The sequence below is a fragment of the Phascolarctos cinereus genome, unplaced genomic scaffold (assembly GCF_003287225.1).
Source record: "Phascolarctos cinereus isolate Bilbo 61053 unplaced genomic scaffold, phaCin_HiC Scaffold_9;HRSCAF=440, whole genome shotgun sequence".
NCBI lineage: Eukaryota > Metazoa > Chordata > Mammalia > Diprotodontia > Phascolarctidae > Phascolarctos > Phascolarctos cinereus.
This window is the reverse complement of record NW_027556402.1, coordinates 196,236,946-196,255,039: the sequence shown is the minus strand read 5'-3', so window position 1 is coordinate 196,255,039 and position 18,094 is coordinate 196,236,946. Positions and strand designations below refer to the sequence as shown.

At 39.0% G+C, this 18,094-nt stretch overlaps 1 long non-coding RNA gene across 3 annotated transcripts in view; it reads right to left on the bottom strand.

Moving 5' to 3' along the window:
• The window catches only part of LOC144455495 (uncharacterized), a 126,941-nt gene that overhangs the window by 108,629 nt on the left and 218 nt on the right, over window positions 1-18,094 (bottom strand). The window lies entirely within an intron of this gene.

Genomic DNA, 18,094 nt, shown 5'->3' with positions numbered 1-18,094 from the left:
CACAAGAAGAAGCACTTTCTTATACTTCTAGGAATGATGATAAAGACCTGGAGGTCTCATCAGGTGAGAGGTCATCCAGTAAATATTGGAGAAAGAGTAGAAAAGAAGTGATAATTATTTTCTCAGGGATACCAAGGAGGTGATTTTTTCAATCTTACATAAACAACAGTGGTTTGCTGTTTTTCTCTGCTAGAATATAAGTTCTTTAAAGGAAGGGACTATGAGATAGCTTTCTGTTCCTACAACCATTTTTTTCTCTCTCTTCTCTCTGTTCTCTGTTCTCTCTGTTCAAATCTTGCATCTCATGAGAATCTGTATCCAGCCACCTAATAGGTGTGCTGTAAACATTCCCTTTCAGTCATAGTCTTTGTTAGGATAATGCTATTACTTACTGATCTCTTCACAGGTTTGTAGTGAATGAAGTCCCTAATAAGAATATGCATCCTTACATGGAGATAAGTATAGTATAAATGAGGGTGATAAAGACAAAGGAAAAATCCAGGTAAAGTTCACTAGGAAAATTTGAGTGCGGAGATAAAGTGTTCATCTGTGGTGATTGGGAAAGGCTTAACAGAATCTTGAAGGAGAAGTACTTGTAACAGTCAGAGATGATGGAAGGCATGGAAGATGGCCCATGTGAATTTATGGCAAAAGGAGATGGTAGGTCAAGATTAGGAAATATATAATAGAAAAAAAAAAAGGAAATATATAATAGTCAAATTTGGATGGAATATCTATATCCTCTTCTCCACTCACCTAGCCAACATCTGAGATCAAACCCTTATCACCTGCCACTAGGAATATTGTAAAAACATTTCTGCCTCTTGTCTTTCTCCCCTCCTGTGTATCCTTCATTAAAGTTTCTAAAAACAATTTTCCTAATGCACAGGCCTAACCATGTCACTTTCCTGCTCAAAGATCTTCAGTGACTTCTTAATGTCTAACAGGATAAAATACAAGCTCCTTAAAATGACATTTAAGGGCCACCAAAATTTAATTCTAGTTTACCTTCCAGGCTTATTTCATACTGTTCTCTCTAATATACCCTTTGTTCTACCAAAACTCTATTACTAAGTTTTTACCAATCTTATTCCTCTCCCCACCCCAATCCACTCCCTAACTTCTGTACATTCATACAAGCTATTCTCCCATTCCTGAAATGTATTGCCTTTAAATCTTTGCCTATTTGGAAAGACATGACTAGGCAATAGAGAGTCTGTGGGGATAAAAGGCTAAAGGCTTTAATGGATTGTAAACTCAAGTATTTTGACATAGAGCCAAAAAAAATCTAATGCAATCTTAAACTTTTTTTAGAAATAAGAATGTGTTCTTTCTGATGGTTCCTCCTATTGGTTTTAATTTTTACTTACAACTTCACTAGTGTGAAAATATGTTTAATGGATATGTAAATGTAAAGCCTATATCAGATTGTGTGCCGTCTTGTGGAGTGTGGGGGGGAGGAAGGGGGAGAAAAATTTCAACTCAAAAGCATATGGAAGTGATTATTGATAAATCAAAAGAAATTAATAAAATTTATAAAAAAAAAAGAAATAAGAATGTGTTCAGAGTGAGGGATCAAGGTGGTACAATGGATAGAGGGCTGAGCCCAAAGTCAGGCAGATTCATCTTCCTGAGTCCAAATCTGGCCTCAGATACTTACTAGCTGTGTGACCCTGGGCAAGTCACTTAACTTTGTCTGCCTCAGTTTCCTCATATGTAAAATGAACTGGAGGGGCAGCTAGGTGGCGCAGTGGATAGAGTACCGGCCCTGAAGTCAGGAGGACCTGAGTTCAAATGTGGCCTCAGACCAAACACTTGACACCTACGAGCTATGTGACCCTGGGCAAGTCACTTAACCCCAATTGCCTAAAAGCCAAAAAATAAAAAAAAATTTATTAAAAAAAAATAATAAAATGAACTGGAGAAGGAAATGGCAAACCACTTCTTTACCAAGAAAACTCCAAATGGGGTCACAAAGAGTTGGACATGACTGAAGCTACTGAACAATAAGCTCAAAATAGGTTAGTAGTTTGACATAATAACTAAAAAATCTAATGCAATCTGTTTTAAGAAATAAAAATGTATTCAGTGTGAGGGAGGGAATTAGTATACTTCGTCTACCCATGCAAGGAATATTATATTCAGTTTGGGGCATGTAATTTTAGGAAGAACAAAGGAGGTTGACCAGGAAGGTGAGGGAACTGGAAATCATGCTGTATGTTTGAAGGGACTGGGACTGTTTAGCTTAGAGCAGTCTTAGGGTGGGACATGATAGCTGTTTTCAGGTATCTGGATTGGTGTAAAGGAGCTTATGCTTGCACTATTTGGTCCTAGGAGACAAAATTAGGAACAATGGTTGGAAGATGAAGAGGAGCATGTTTGACTAAATGGAAGAAGAAGTTCCTAAACCAATTCAGCTGGCCAATTTCACACACACACACACACACACACACACACACACGCACACACACAGTGTATGCACAGAGTGTATTATGTATATGTATTACACATTTATATAAAAGCCATGATTACATATAGATATACATACATACAAACACATATACATATGTACACATATATATGTAAAATCATGGCTTTTTCTTGAGGTGGCTTATTAGACACAAGGCAGGCTTTTTATTTAGGAGAAGGCTTTTGGGGGATAATGATGAAACACTTTTTTAAAAAAGAAGTGAACAAAGAGAGGCTCCCAGTGACACAAATAAGCAGGACAGCTTTGAAACTAATAGGCTAAATTAGATATGTTCTTTAAAATGAAGACAAGCTGCTGCTGAAAGAGATTTGAAGTTTCATATTCAATCCTATTTTTATTCTTCTTTGTATGTAGAAATGCTTGTTAATTGGAGTTTAAGTGCAGAATAACAAAAGATTATTTACACCCCCCCAAAAAATATTTTGTGCTGAACAGAGGTAAAATGAGCTGCCTCATGTGATATTTAAAAAGTTTGAGAGATGTAGTTTCTGGGTAATTAATAATTTTATTAATTATGCTAGCATATTATTAATAAAAGGGATGGTCATTTGGCGATCTCTTTTGGACCAAAGATGAGTCATGGCAGTAGGTTCACAGTTTATATGCCCTTTGAAGAATGGGTGTTCCTGAAGGTGGCAATCAATTCTGATTGGTTAACAGTTAATGAGAGAATGAATATTATAATGAGAGGTGAACCTATTCTAATGATGGTCTAGGGACATTACTTGATTATGTCACTTACTTCCAAATCACCCTCAGTCTTGGGCAAATTAGACAAAAGATCTATATCCCCCACCCAAGCCTGAGTGGACCACCTTAGATTACATTCCTTATAAGGTTGGGTGGGGTACCCATACCTAGATCAGGGGTGGGGAACCTGCTGCCTCAAGGCCACATGTGATCCTCTAGGTCCTTGGGTGCAGCCTTTTGACTGAGTCCCGAGTTTTACAGAACAAATCGTTTCATTAAGGGCACTTGTTCTCTCAAGTTTGGATTCAGTCAAAGGGCCAAACTTGAGGACCTAGAGGGCCACATGTGGCCTTGAGGCAGAAGGTTCCCCACCCCGACCTACACCGAGGAGAATGTTAATCCTATCTATTGTTATTGAGTTCTGTCCTTCAGAAGCTAAGCCTTGAAATGAGGACTTTAGAAAAAGGGGGTGAACTCTGCATCTCCCCAAATTATTGGTTATTAATAACCATTTCTCTCACTCAGGAGGTAGAAAGTTTCCCTTTACTAGAGATTTTCAAGCAAAAGTCTAGGTAATGACTTTTGGGAATATTGTGGAATTCCTATTCTGGTACAAATTCTCATGGAGGGCTCAGAAGTCTCTTCCAACTGTGAAATTCTGGGAAATTAATTTCTTTCAAGGCTCAGTGCAGGGACCACTTCCTCCACAGCCCCTTCTCTGATCTCTTTCCCCAAACATACTCTGTCCAGATTTCTCCTTTGTCTTGTCTTATTCTACTTTATATCATATTTGTATGTTCTTATTCTCCCACCCAAGTTTGGGAAGATGGGAACTATGTTTTTGTATTCCCAGTGTCTATCACAGTTCCTTTGATATAATGGAAACATAATACATATTTGATGAATTAATCACTTAAGTATAGACACAAATGTATGGTTCAGATTTCAAAGGTCCTATATTCTCACCAGAGTGGATATTTCACTAGTGCAAATCTCATTTGCATGATTTTTATTCATATCTTTCTGTAAGTTCTCCATTTGAGAATATATGCCACATGGTAGAAACTTTCTTCTGATTCTTTTAATACCTCATGGATGTAGGTACAGCTTGTTTTTTTCATCTGTAAAATGGGAATAAAAATAACTAAAGTACCTACTTCAAAGAAATGTTGTGAGGATCAAATGAGAAAATTTATGTAAAGCTTTTGGCATTGTTCAGTCATTTTAGTTGGGTCCAACTTTCTATGACCCCATTTGGGGATTTCTTGGCAAAGATACTGAAGTGGTTTGCCATTTCCTTCTCCAGCTTATTTTACAGATGAGGAAACTGAGGCAAACAGGGTTACAGTGATTTGCTCCCCTGGGTCACATAGGTAGTGAGTGTCTGAGGTCACATATGAACTCAGCTCTTCCTGACTTCAGGCTTGGTGCTCTGTCCACAGCACCACCTAGCTTCCCTTGCAAACTTTAGTGCTATATAAATGTCAGATATTATTTTTGTTTTTTCTTATGGTCAAATTGCTCTCTGACAGTATCTGTTCTCTGACATAGCAACACAATACCATCTGCAAACAGAAACATCTGTAGAACCTCTCTTCCAATAGGGAATTACAATACTCTTCTGTTTGTTGTTTGCATAGAGAATATCCTCCATGACATTGCTAGATGCCTTCAATACTCTATTTCATGCCTCACTTGATACTGATATTTCTTGGATCACTGAGTCAATTATCTCCACAGTCAAGTCTAGCAAGGAATTGTATATGCCCTTAACATACATGTTGGAGAGTTTATTTCAGGAGTCTTTAAGATTGCATTTTGCCTACCCTGTCAAATGCTTTTTTTTTTAAGTAATAAACTAATAACAGAAACAGTGAGATCATATATTGTCTAGGGAAGGAAATAAGAATTTATTAACCATCTATTATGTATCAGGCACTGTGCTAAGCACTTTACAAATATTATCTCATTTGATCCTCACATCAATTCTATGAAGTGGATGCTATTATTATCCCCATTTTGCAGTTGGGGAAACTGAGGCACATAGAGGTTAAATTATTTGCTCAGTCACAAAGCTAGTAAATGTCCGAAGCTGATTTGAACTCAGGTCTTCCTAACTCCGGGGCCAAGAACTCTATTATGTCACCCAGCAGTTGACCCACACCTTTTAGTCAATCCTGTGACTATGAAGGTAATGAAGATGTAGACAACTACAAAACCCAACCTATTGCCTTTCTGTATTTTCAATAGGTATATCCTTGATGTATGTACAGACCAGTCTCATATTTTATAGGGATAAGAAAGTAAGTATAAGGGTAGTAGTTGCTCATGTTTTTTATATCACCTTTGGTAACAGTACCACATGCTGTTTTTTTTTCTATTGTATTAGAATCTTCTCCAGCATTTTTAAAACTGATCTAAGTACCTTTCAAACTGTATTATCTTCAACATGGATTTCTTTTGCAGTACCACTGTCACTCTGTCATATGATAAATTGGTGATTGGATACTGAGGTGATTGAGTCCAAATGTGGTGTTTCCACTATTGTAACTAATAAGAACTGATCATTACAGAACACCAGAACATCTGTTCAGTTTCATGTCAAATTTGTTGTTCTTCCATGGTTTCATCTAAAAATGTTCTTGGATTGATATGACTAACCTGACCCTCATACCAAGTTCTCTGCAAGCTAATTTTCTTCTGTTGTGTGGTCAAGATATTGTTCATATTCTGTTTATAACTTATGTGTGTGTGTGTGGTAAGAATGGTTCTCATAGTTTCTCTTCATATTTAATGTGCTATTCTGTCCTAATTAAACTTTTTGCTACTGATTTATAGTTTTTGCCAGTCAAAAGGTAGTAAATGTATTGGATAGAAGCTTGTTATATTTATCCCCAATATCCAACAATGAACCCAGGTTATGAAGAGATTCTAGAATTACTGGGGACCCCCTGTTGTATTACCTTTTACTTGCTCGTATCTTCTAGTTACATATTTCTCCTGCCTCTACAATTATAAAAAACTCCTTAAGGGCAGGAAATTTTTTTCTGTTCATACCTATTTGGTAGTATCTGGTATCATCAAAATAGTACAACACTGTGCTAGGTTTAGTAGATGTTTAATAAAAGTTGTTAAATTGAATTATGGAGAACTAGCAATTATTTATTCATTGAATTTAAAGGGATCTAAAGATCCCCTGGTCCAAAAATATCATTTTAGAGATGAGAAAACTGGGGCCCAGATAGTGACGGGTTCAAGGTTACATAGCTGGTGCCAAGCCAAGACTCTTGACCTTCAGTTGAGTGTTCTTTCCACTATACAATGTTGATATGATTTGGAATAGTTGATGGCAGTCCTTACTTCTTTGAGACCATACCACAGAATCTGATGGTGGAGGTCTTGTAATTAATCCCTTATTGCCAAAGAACTTTGTGATACATCTCCAATAGGTCCCCTCTTTGATGATCCTCCTCAGTAGAAATCAACACAAGAATTTTAAACAAGTCTTCTAAAGGCTGATTATTTGCTATTTCCTTTTGTAGCTGATTTTTAACTTGTAGTTTAAGAGTCCTGCGGTACTGAGTCCTCACATAGTAACCACATTATCCATCAGCTAGATCTCTGAGCCAGTGTTTCCCTGTGTATATAAAATGGTTTAAAGGTTTCTTGGGAGGAATATAGTGCTTTACTGAATCTTACGATATTTCTAGTGAATGAGAGGAAAGATTTTCTGTCTAAATTAAACCTGTATTTAGAACATGGAAGGTATTTCCTATAAAACAGTCATTTTCAGGAAGGCCAAATTTATACATATATCATTTGACCACAATTCTATAAATTTAGATTTCTCCTTGTGGGGAAAATATTGTTAAAAGGAGATTAACTAGCATACGTAGAAGAAGTTCTAAAATTCCTTCATGCAGTCAAATACAGCTTGAGGCATATCTGCTGGTTTATTCATAAAGGCTTAAAAATTTTACATCCTTTCAGTTCCCATGTTATGGATATGTGTAAATATTTTAAAATGGCCAAGCCTAATATGGTGTGGGGAAGCCCAAAGTTGCCTTGAGTATCTGTGTCAGGAGCTTTTCATTCAGGTTGTATCAAAAGTCCTGCTGGGGTTCAAAAGTTAGAAGTTTTTTAATTGTTTTTCTATCTCTAGGTTTGGCCTGGTTTCTGAAGGGAAATAGGTCTACCTGGGTTGGTGTTAATAAAAGGTGTCAAGATTTGGTGAAGAGAATGTAAAACAGTAGTACTTTAATAACCTAATTAACTCCAAGAATCTGATTCTTTCAACTGACAGGAATAGACACCCCCATTCTCAGTAAACCTTCACTCTACTCACTCCATGCTTTCCTCTAATATCCCACTATGTATTTTTAAGTTCCATATCAATGTTACTGGACCACAGGTATCTGTTGTTGGCTTTAAATGTTGATTTTTCAGACCAGTGATAAAATAAAAAAGGATCCCTGTTGGCACATAATGACTTAGAAAACCTCAAATTAACATTATCTACGTTGTACTATATTTTTATTTTGTTTAACATTTCCAATTACATTCCAAACTGGTTCAGGCTGCACTGGGGAACTTTGCTGGCAGCTTGCTGTCTGCTGACAATAAGACACCTCTACTCCAGACATACATGCTGGCCTGGTCTGGTTATTCTTTTCTTTCTTCCCCATATGAGTGTATGAAGGAGAGGGAAAGAGGTAGTAAGAGAGGATAGGAAAGGGAAAGGGCAGATCTAGGAATCCAGATTCATGATGTTAGGAAACACCATTAAGTGTTGAGAGAATTACCTATTTCCAGGCAATTAGAACAAAGACATTTCCTAGTAGTCCTCATACCTATACCTACACCTACAGTCTCTAGAAGGGGGAGAGGATTGTTATCTTATTACCCAAACATTAGAAGGGAGCTTTGAATTCCCCTAGAACTCTGGGTCCATTGGTTTCACTAAGAACCTATTTGCTGTTACTGAAATTGGCAATATCTTTAAGTGGAAGTATAGTGGAAGTAACCCATAGAGAGGAGGAAATGGTATAGAGAATAATAAAAGGATTGTGAAGAGAAATGACAAGAACAGAAGGGGAGATGGAGATTAAGGAAACGTGTTAACAATTCACAAAAATAAGTTTACAAGGTGTTTTTAAGAAACTGATTTTCTATTTCAATACCTAATACAATACCTTGAACATAAAATGAGAAGATATGGTGTGCCATTAAAATGGCTTCAACTTGACTTATGTAAATAAGTTTCTGAAAATAGGAAATGGATAAAAGAATAGCTATCAACATAGACCCCCACTGTTTCCTATGAGAATTTACCTGATATAAATTAATCATCATACCAAGTAGGCCATAAGAGCTTAAAAACTGCCTTGGCTAGCAAACACTCAAACTCCTTGCCAAGCGGAGACTATGGCAGCCAAGAGTAACATTGATTCAGAATATACACTCATTTGGAAAAACTTTAGGACCTCCATCAGCCTGGCTGCCTTTTTCTATACACTATTCTGCTTATCAGTGTCCTTAAAGTGTGGCTGTTAGAATTGTGCAAAATACTCAGGATATGGTCTAACTCGGTAGAGTATAATGGGACTATTACCTTCTTATTTCTGGAAGACATATACATACTTCTCTTAATGTAGCAGACTGAATTACTTTTCTTAGCTTTTTCTCACATTGTTGACACATAATGAGCTTGAAGTATACTAAAACCCAATTATGTCTCTCGTGTGTTATACTTTCGAATTTGATTTTCTGAACCTATGCATAAGACTTTATATATTCATTCCCATGGAATTTCATTGTATTAGATTCAGTACAATGTACTTGTCTATCAAAATATTTTTGAATCCTGTCGTCTGGCTTTTTGTCATTTATAAAATTAATGAGCATCTATATATTTATCTAAATCACTAATAAAAATGTTACATAGCACAGAGCCACACACAAGCCTGGTGTGATCATTTGTGTAGTCATATCCTTAAATGTTAACATGAACCATTAATGACAACTATTTGGGTTCAGCCATTTGACCAGTTCTGAATTCACCCAACTGTACTATTTGCTAGTTCAAATCTCTCCACCTTTTCCACAAAAATAGCACCACAGACATTGTCTATTTTATTCTTTGTGATTACCTTTATCTCTTATTTGGTTAAGAATTCATTCCCTAGGTATAGTTGTGAAAGGTGCCTGATATGATTTCCTTCGATTTTAAAAATGGCACAACCTTTAATATCTATCGTATACCTATCCATTGAGCTCATTGTGGCAAGTGGTATAGGATGTTGGTCTAAGTCTAATTTTTGCCAAGTTATTTTCAATTTTTTCCCAGAAATTTTTGTCAAATGATTCCTTCCTAAATAATTTATATTTTGGGCTTTATTGAAGATTGGGTTATTTAGTTCAGTTGTTCCAGTTTATCCTAATTTAGTCTGTTCCCACAAAATACCTTGTCAAATGTTCTAAAATTTAAGGCATATCTTTGGTATTCCTCTGGTCTGACAGTTTAGTAATCTCATCAAAAAAGGAAGTAACATTACTCTCCTTTAAACCTCAGCTCAAGTGCTACCTTCTAAATGAGGCCTTTCCTGTTCTTTCCTCCCCTCTCAGCAGCTGTGCCTTTCGCCACAAAGTTACCTTGTATATGCTCTGTATATACCTATATATGTACATGTTATTTCTCCCATTATAATGTAAGCTCCCTGAGGGAAGGGATTGTTTCACCTCTTTTTATTCCTAGTACCTAGAACAGTCTGGCACATATTACTCATTTAAATGCTTGCCAATCATTTGTTTTGGATAGGCTGAGGAGACTTAACCACACACCACCCAGAGCTCATCTATAAATCAGCAAGCTAGTTGAGGAAGGAAAAAATTGCAGAAATTGTATTGTGTTGCTTTCTAGCACATTCAGGAGGAGGAAGTCTAGGCTTTGGTCTTAGCCCAGGTGTCCTTCCTCTCTATCCCTAAGCATCTTAGGGAAGAGGCAAAAGCAGTTTATCAAGTCTTATATACTAGCACAGAGGACTGGCTCCTCTGACAAGTCACAGTCTTTCTTCATCTAAGTCCCCTACTGTCTAATCACATTGATGGACTCTAGTCACTGCTCGAAGCCCCAATATTTCAACTTTCTCATCTGCCTCACTAGAACAGCAGGGGAGCCCATCCATCTAGTTTCAGACAGGACTACAATAGCCAGCCAATAAGAAAGCAGCACCAACAGGATACTGAGCAGGATATCTGACCACTAAATCACAGCCTAAGTGGGTACCTACACAGTAATAATAAAGAACTGTCCTTAAGTGAACTTATGATGTAGAGAGGCTTATTATAATATCATTATCATACACTAATACCCACCCTCACCCCTACCCATGGTCTTTTCTGCATGCATTCTGGGTAACTGCATGCCAATATCAATAAATCCCATATGTATTTTAATATTCATATATTCTGTAATGACATAATTGCATTTTATCCTCTATAAAAATCCCTGTCTTGCTTTCCTAAGCTGCTGGTTCCTTTAAGGAACCTAGCCCACTAGTTGAGAGTGTAATCCTCAATAAATACCTTTTCTTGTGCTGGAGGTGGTCTGAATCTGTATATTCTTTCAAGATGACTGTGCAAAACACCTCAGCAACATGGCCATAATCTCCACTCAGGCCTTCATCACCATACCTGGCCCATCTGGTTGGTCTCCCTGTCTCAAATCTCTCCCTACTCCAAATTATCCTCCTCTCAGCAGCCAAGATGACTTTCCTAAAGTACAGGTCTGACCATGTTCTCTCTCTTTTCCCCCCACCCCCTTCCAAAAAAAAAAAAAACTCCACAAAACTTCAAGTGGCTCATTGTTGCCCCCAGGGTCAAACAGAAATCTTTCTGTCGGACATCTGAAGCTGTTTACAATCTGGCTCTTTCCTGTCTTTTCCTTATACTTCACTCCTTTCCATTTAGTCAGACACTGGCATTCTAGCAGTTCTTCCCACTAATGACTTTATCTCTCAACTTCGAGTCTTTTTTTCTGGACACCCTCCATGTCATCCTCTGGGTGAGTGAAATGCTTTCCCTCTTCGCCTCTACTTCTTGGATTCCCTCAAGATTTAGCTCAAATTCCACCTTCTACAGGAGCACCTTCCCAGTCCTCCCTCAATACAATACTTAATCCCTCCCCCAGTGCCTTTCCTCTGAGATTATCTTTCATTTACACTGTATATATCTCGTATGCAAAATTTTTGCACATTGTTTCCCCTGTTAGAATATTAGCTACTTGAGGGCAGGAACTATGTTTTTGCTTTTCTTTATATTTCTAGTCCTTAGCACAATAGTTGGCAAAGAGTAAATGCTTAATAAATGCTTACTGACTGTTTGTTGACTGACAAAGTATGAATTCCCAAGAGTCTTAGCTAAACAAGTCTTGTAGGCAGCCACAGTCACTGAAGCCCTTCTCCTAGTTAGTAGTGAGTGAAGCCAAAGCAGCCAATCAAACTTCCAAACTCCCAGATAAAAGCTCATAGACTGATTGTGAAACTCTCCCCACACCATTACAATAAGCTCTAGAATTTTGCCAGACATTAAACTCAAGCTCACTGGTATATAATTTGCGGACTTTATTATCTTCCCCTTTTTAAAATAAATTAAGATAACACTTTCCCTTTTCTAATCCTTCATTGGGACAAGTAGGGAGATAGAGCACTGCGCTTGGAGTCTGAAACACCAGAGTTCAAATCTGGCTTCAGACGTTTACTAGCTGGGTGACTCTGGGCAAGTCACTTAACCCTGTTTGCCTCAGTTTCCTTATCTGTAAAATGAGTTGGAGAAGGAAACAGCAAACCACTTCCATATCTTTGCCAAGAAAACCACAAATGGTGTCACAGACAGTCACTGAACAACAACAGTGACTGAAGAACAACAATCCTTCATTTCCTTTCTTGTCCTTCACTGTGATTTGCCCACAATCAGATAGTAGCTCTCCAATTACATCTGCCAGTTATTCACGTTAGGAGGTAAAGTTCATCTTGGCCTGATAAACTCATCAAGGGCAGTTAGGGGCTCCCTTATCATCACCTTACTTGTCTTGGATATAAACTCTCTAGTATTCATATTTGTTTTGTTCTTTTCAGTTCAAAGATCATTCTTCTTGGCAAAGACATTAGAGGCATAATAAGAATTGAGCAGTTTTGTCTTTTTGCCATCAGTTACCATAACCCCATGTACCCTCAAGTACTGGTGGTCCTATTCCTTTTCTGGTCACCTTCTCCCCCCCCCCCATTTAGTTTAAAACAAAGACAGCCCTCCCCTAACCCTTTTTGGCTTTTCTTGCCAGCTTGAATTCATTTGAGTCCTAGCACTCCTTGATACTATCCTTATCAAAGTGTACCTTCCTGGTAGAGTTGTCTAAAGAGACTCATATTTTCCATCTCTCAGCTCACCAATCAACCTGGATTTTTAACATCCAAGTTTACGACCCTCTCTTCAGCCTGGGCATGCTGACCTGGCTGCTTATCAGCCACAATGAGACACTGTCTCCCATCTCTTCACCTTTACAGTAAGAAGAGAATGTAGAAACTAACTTGATGACTGGATAGGAAATAGAGTAGTTTAGGAAATGACAGAATAAGACAGGATGCAGGAATCATAGAATTTTAGAAATGGAGGTGATGCTTAGAATTCAGTCAAATGAGATATTAAAGAACAGGGACAATAAGAGAAAATCCAGAGATGCTATTTAGCTAACATCCTCAATTTCTCATAGTGCCTACATACTACATTAATCACCCTATATGTGGACTATCAATATATCATATTTTACCTTCTCAGTGCTATAAAGTATTTCTCTTAGTGTTGAGGGCCAGCACTGACAAGTCAGAGGATTCAGGCCAGTCAGGTTTTACTTGTTGATTTCCTTTGTCCAATGGCTACTTAAGTCAGGAACGTGGGCTCTCCAAACCCCCCCCCCCCTTTGCTCTGTCTCTCTTGAGAACAGAAGGACCCTGAAGATCACAGGAGGCAAGGAAACGGTTCAAGGGAGGACTCCCCTGGTTACTGTTCCTATGAGAAAAATAATTGTTGATACTTTGCCTTTGCTACTCTGGGTGCTGTTCCCACGAGTGAGGTATAAAAACCCTAGCCCTCAGACTAATAAATGGAGCTTGTTCTTTACTTGCTACCCACCTGGCCCGCTTGCCTTTCTTTTCACACTTGACCGCATTTAAACACAGCTGTGGACACGGGCGCTCGAGGCATCTTAGGTATAAAATAACACTTGCAAGTGTAAGATAATGATACATATTGCCAAAAGTTAGGAGAGTTAAAAGATTGTACTTTAATATTTCATGTTGTGAAGAAGTATGAAGAAATATAATAATTTAGCACATACACTTCAAGAACCTCAAATGTTATTAGTATGTGGACTTGTTACATTGATTTACTCTTTAGTTCATAAGATTATAGCCAATTTGTATGTAGCTCAATACTGTTTCTTTTTGTGTAAATGAGAAAATGTCAGGGTTCTAATGGTCAGGATTCTTGTATTATAGTTTTGTCTGTTAGTATTTTATGCTAAGTGAAAGAAAGGATTCTAGCCTAATGGATAATTAAAAACGTTTCCTGAAAATAATAAAAACTATTACTGAATAGTTTTTGGAGTAACTGTGTCTGAATCAAAAGGCTACTTTGAAAGGGGATCTCATCACTAAATACTCACACCCCTGTAGGTGTAAGCTGGTTATAGGATATGTCAAGAAGAAAGGGAGGCAGTGTCCTCCATCATTTTTTTTTTAATTGGATCAAAATTTAGAAAAATTACACCTTAATTTAGATCAGGGGGGAGAGAGAGAAGACACAGAAAGAGTATAGGATATGGGGGTTAATAGAACCTGGTTCACAACCCTGCTCTGCCCCTTGCTATTTGATATTAGGTAAGACACTTAACCTTTCTGTGGTTTAGTTTCCTCACGTGTAAAATGAAGATTGTACTACCTTATATGACAAGGTTATTGTGAGGTAATGATGATTATAATTAGCATTACAGTAATATAATACATTACACAGAAGACAAGTCATTACAGAAATGTGTGAAATTATTTCTTAGGATCTTTCTGAAACTAGAATTATACATGGCCTTGTTCCCATGTTGCACAGGGCTAGGGTGGGGACCCCTTTATCATTTACCCCCATCATCCTATGCCATACCATTGGAGGTTGTTGTTTGTCCTTTGTGCTTGAAGAGGACCATGACATCAGGAAGATGATGCCATGACTTGCAAGTGAATTGGATTTATGTGAGGGAGGGCTGGGCAAGGTTACCAGCTTTACTTTCTCCTCCAGAGCTATTTGGGTCCAGTGGCAAGATATAGATCAGGACAAGTGGAGATGGCCCCCCCTTGGAGGCTACCACCTGAAAGGAATAGTGGCTGTTTGAGTTCAAGATTGCCTCTTCTGGAATGACACTTAAATAGAGAGAAGATTAGCATAGAGCAAGGAGTCCAAGGGATTAATTTTTCAGCCATAGGAACTTTCTAAGACCATCTACTGAGATGAAAAGGGGATGTAATCTGCAGAAGCCGTGAAGAGCTAGAAAGAACAACCCATGCTCAGGAAATCACAGATCACTGAGAACTGAAGTACAAAATGCCTATCTTATAGTAGACATGTTGCAAACATCACAGTGCTGCATAAATATATAAATATCAATCCAACAATTCAGTTTTAGAAGAACCCTCAGGAGCCACAGAGTTCACACCTGAATAAGAATCCCTTCTTCAACCTGTTAGGACGAGAGCTCCTCTGGCCTCTGCTTAAAGGCCTCCCCTGAAAGGGAATCCACTACCTCCTGAGTCAGTTCACCCCATCTAAGGACAACTCTCCCTTTTAAGTTCTCCTTACAATAAGGCCAAATCTGTCTCTTTGTAGTTTCCATTCAGTGCTCCTAGTTCTGTCCTCTAGGGCTAATTAAACAAGCATAATGACTCTGCCCAGCAACAGTCCTTCAAAGCTAAACACAGCTATCCCGTCAGCCTTAGATCCTCTTCTCCAGGTTAAACACTTCCTTCAGTGGATACCGATATAGCATAAGACTGAGACTCTATAATGTAACAAATCATGTGTCCTAGCCAGTGTGTTAGGTGTTAGGGATGCAAAGACATTTAGCAGGTCCTAGAGATTTTCATTCTTTTCTTTGTTATTTGAATGACTGGGGAGAATAATGGTCTTCTTGCTCAGGGACATGCATGGTTTGGGTTGAGTGGGTAACTGCTGGAAGTGAAAGGGAAGAATCTACATGGAAGTACGCACCTGTAGAGGAAAAGAGGATTCTTAAAACTTTTGTCCCTTATGTTGTAAGAGAGGCAACAGAAAGATTTCCTTCTCCAGCTCATTTTACTGATGAGGAAACTGAGGCAACCGGGGTTAAGTGAGTTGACCAGTGTTACAGAGCCAGTAAGTGTCTGAGGCCAGATTTGAACCCAGGAAGATGAGTCTTCCTGTCTCCAGGCCTGTCACTCTACACTAGCTGCCCATAGAAAGGTTAGGAAAGCCTGAAGAACTGCTTTTACTTTTTGGAGAAATTGTGTGGACACCAGAGCAGAAGCCACTTAAGATGGAGGAGAGATGGAATAGCAAGTTGTACATAATGAATTTGCAGTTTCATGTACAATCATTTCTTTTTCTACTTTACTATGTTATGGAAATGCTTGTTTTATTTCTTAAGTTCAGAATAAACTAAAAAAAGATGGAGGCTAGAGAAACAAAATATCCTTCCACCTCCGCTGTCTACTGCCTACCTGCTCCCCCTAATTATTCTCAGATATGACTTGTTTCGGGAGGCACCTTCACCAAAAGGTGACATCCTATTTGGACAGTGACCCTGGGGACTTACATTTTGGAGACTAATTTTTGTTCATTCACGGCTCTCTTTTCTTCAAAAAACTTTCTTTTATAATTTTGTGACTGTGTGTTTGCAGTGGAAAGTTGGTCTTACTGTATAGTTGGTGCCTGCATATGAGGTGTGCATTTTTCTAAGGCTGTCAGCCAAAAGAAGTGACAAAAGCTCCTCCTCTTCTACTCCCAAGAGTACCAGAGCTCTTCTTGTTACGAGATGCCGAAGAAGCCATCACGTAACTACCAGCTCCTCCGGCTGGGTATCTTATTCTGTATATATCTTGTTGGTACATAGTTGTTCTCATGTTGTCTTCCTGTTGGATGCTGTTTGTTCACCCTTCATTCTTGAGAAGGACCAGTGACATCACCAGTCTTGACTTGTGGTGAACTGGATACAAGTGAGGCCGAGCTGAGGTGAAGTTTTCACCTCATTCTCTCTTCCACTGTCATGAAAGTCCAGTGGCAAGACAAAGGTCAAGAAGACTGGAGATGGCTCAGGATGCTGCTTAGCATAGTGCCTGGCACATAGTAGGCATTTAATAACTACTTGACTGCCTCCTTATGGACTACAACTTCCCAGATAACTTTTAAGTGTCTTCTGACTTCTGAATCTTAGAGAAATTAAATAACTTGGGCTTGCTCATAAAGATACCAAAGGGAGAGGTTAGATTTGGACTTAGGTCTTCCTGACCTTCAGGTTCAGCACTCTATATGCTCTCTACCTTCTAAGGCCAGCATGGCAGGGTTCAGCTGGAGATCTAGGTTCTTTTTTTTTTTTTTAGGCAATTGGGGTTAAGTGACTTGCCCAGGGTCACACAGCTATTAAGTGTCAAATGTTTGGTCTGAGGCTGGATTTGAACTCAGGTCCTGCTGACTTCAGGGCCTGTGATCTATCCACTGCACCATCTAGCTGACCCTGGAGATCTAGGTTCTAATTCTGCCTTTCACAATTAATACCTGAGTAATCCTAGGCAGATCTCACTCTCTTACTCTGTAAAAACGGCATAATAATATCACCTGTTTTAGAGGGCTGTTGTGAGGTTCAACTGGAATAATATGTGCAAAATGTTTTGTAAATCTTAAAATGTTTTATCACTCTAAGCTATTACTACCACCCCATTCTACCTTTTATAACTCATAGGTTCATAGAGTTTGAAGTGACCTTAGAGGTCTAGTCCAATCCCTCAATTTCAGAAAAGGAAACTGAGGCACAAAGTGATTTACCCAAGGTCATGGGATTCAAACCTAGCTCATCTGACTCCAAAACCTGCACCCTGTCCATTACACATACAAGGACCAAAAGGCTATCTCCTCCAACCTCCTTATTTTACACAGAGGGAAATCGAGGCCTAGGGAAGGTTCTGACTCTTCGAAGGTCCCAAAGGCAGTCGTTTTCAGATTTAAACACAAATCCTCTGAGTCCAGAGACAAGTGTGCTCTTTCCATTGCACTGCTTCCTCCCTAATACTTTTTATTATTCTGAAACAAGAAAGCATTTATTTCTCTCCTACTATAAGGTGCCAGGCACGGTGGGACCCAAAGAGAGAAACGCAACAGTGCTTGCCCTCAAAGAGCTTTTAGTCTCTGCCAGGCACATCCGTGTGGGTGGTGGATGGCGTGCTGGACCTAGGGTTCCGGATACCTCAGTCTGAATCCTAAGTATGTAATTCTCGGTAAGTCAAGCTTCAGTTGCCTTATCTGTAAAATGGGGATAACAGCGGCACCTCCCTCCCAGGTTGCTGAAGGGCTCAACTGAGTTAAAAGCGGAAAGCGCTTTGCAAACCTTGGGTGCTGCAGGATGGGGAATACCAGCTCTTGTTACAAATTATATGCAAAGTAACTTTGCTGGGGATCCGGCGGGTCGAGAAAGCCCCGTGGGTGGACCCTGGGAGGGAGATCTGCCGGGAAGGGGGGACGGCCAGGGCAAAGGCACGGGGACAGGAGATAAGGGGGCGTCGCGGGTGTCCAGCGGCCCGGTCAGTGCGGCCGGACTGAAGGGAGGATCAGAAGCTTGGTCAGATG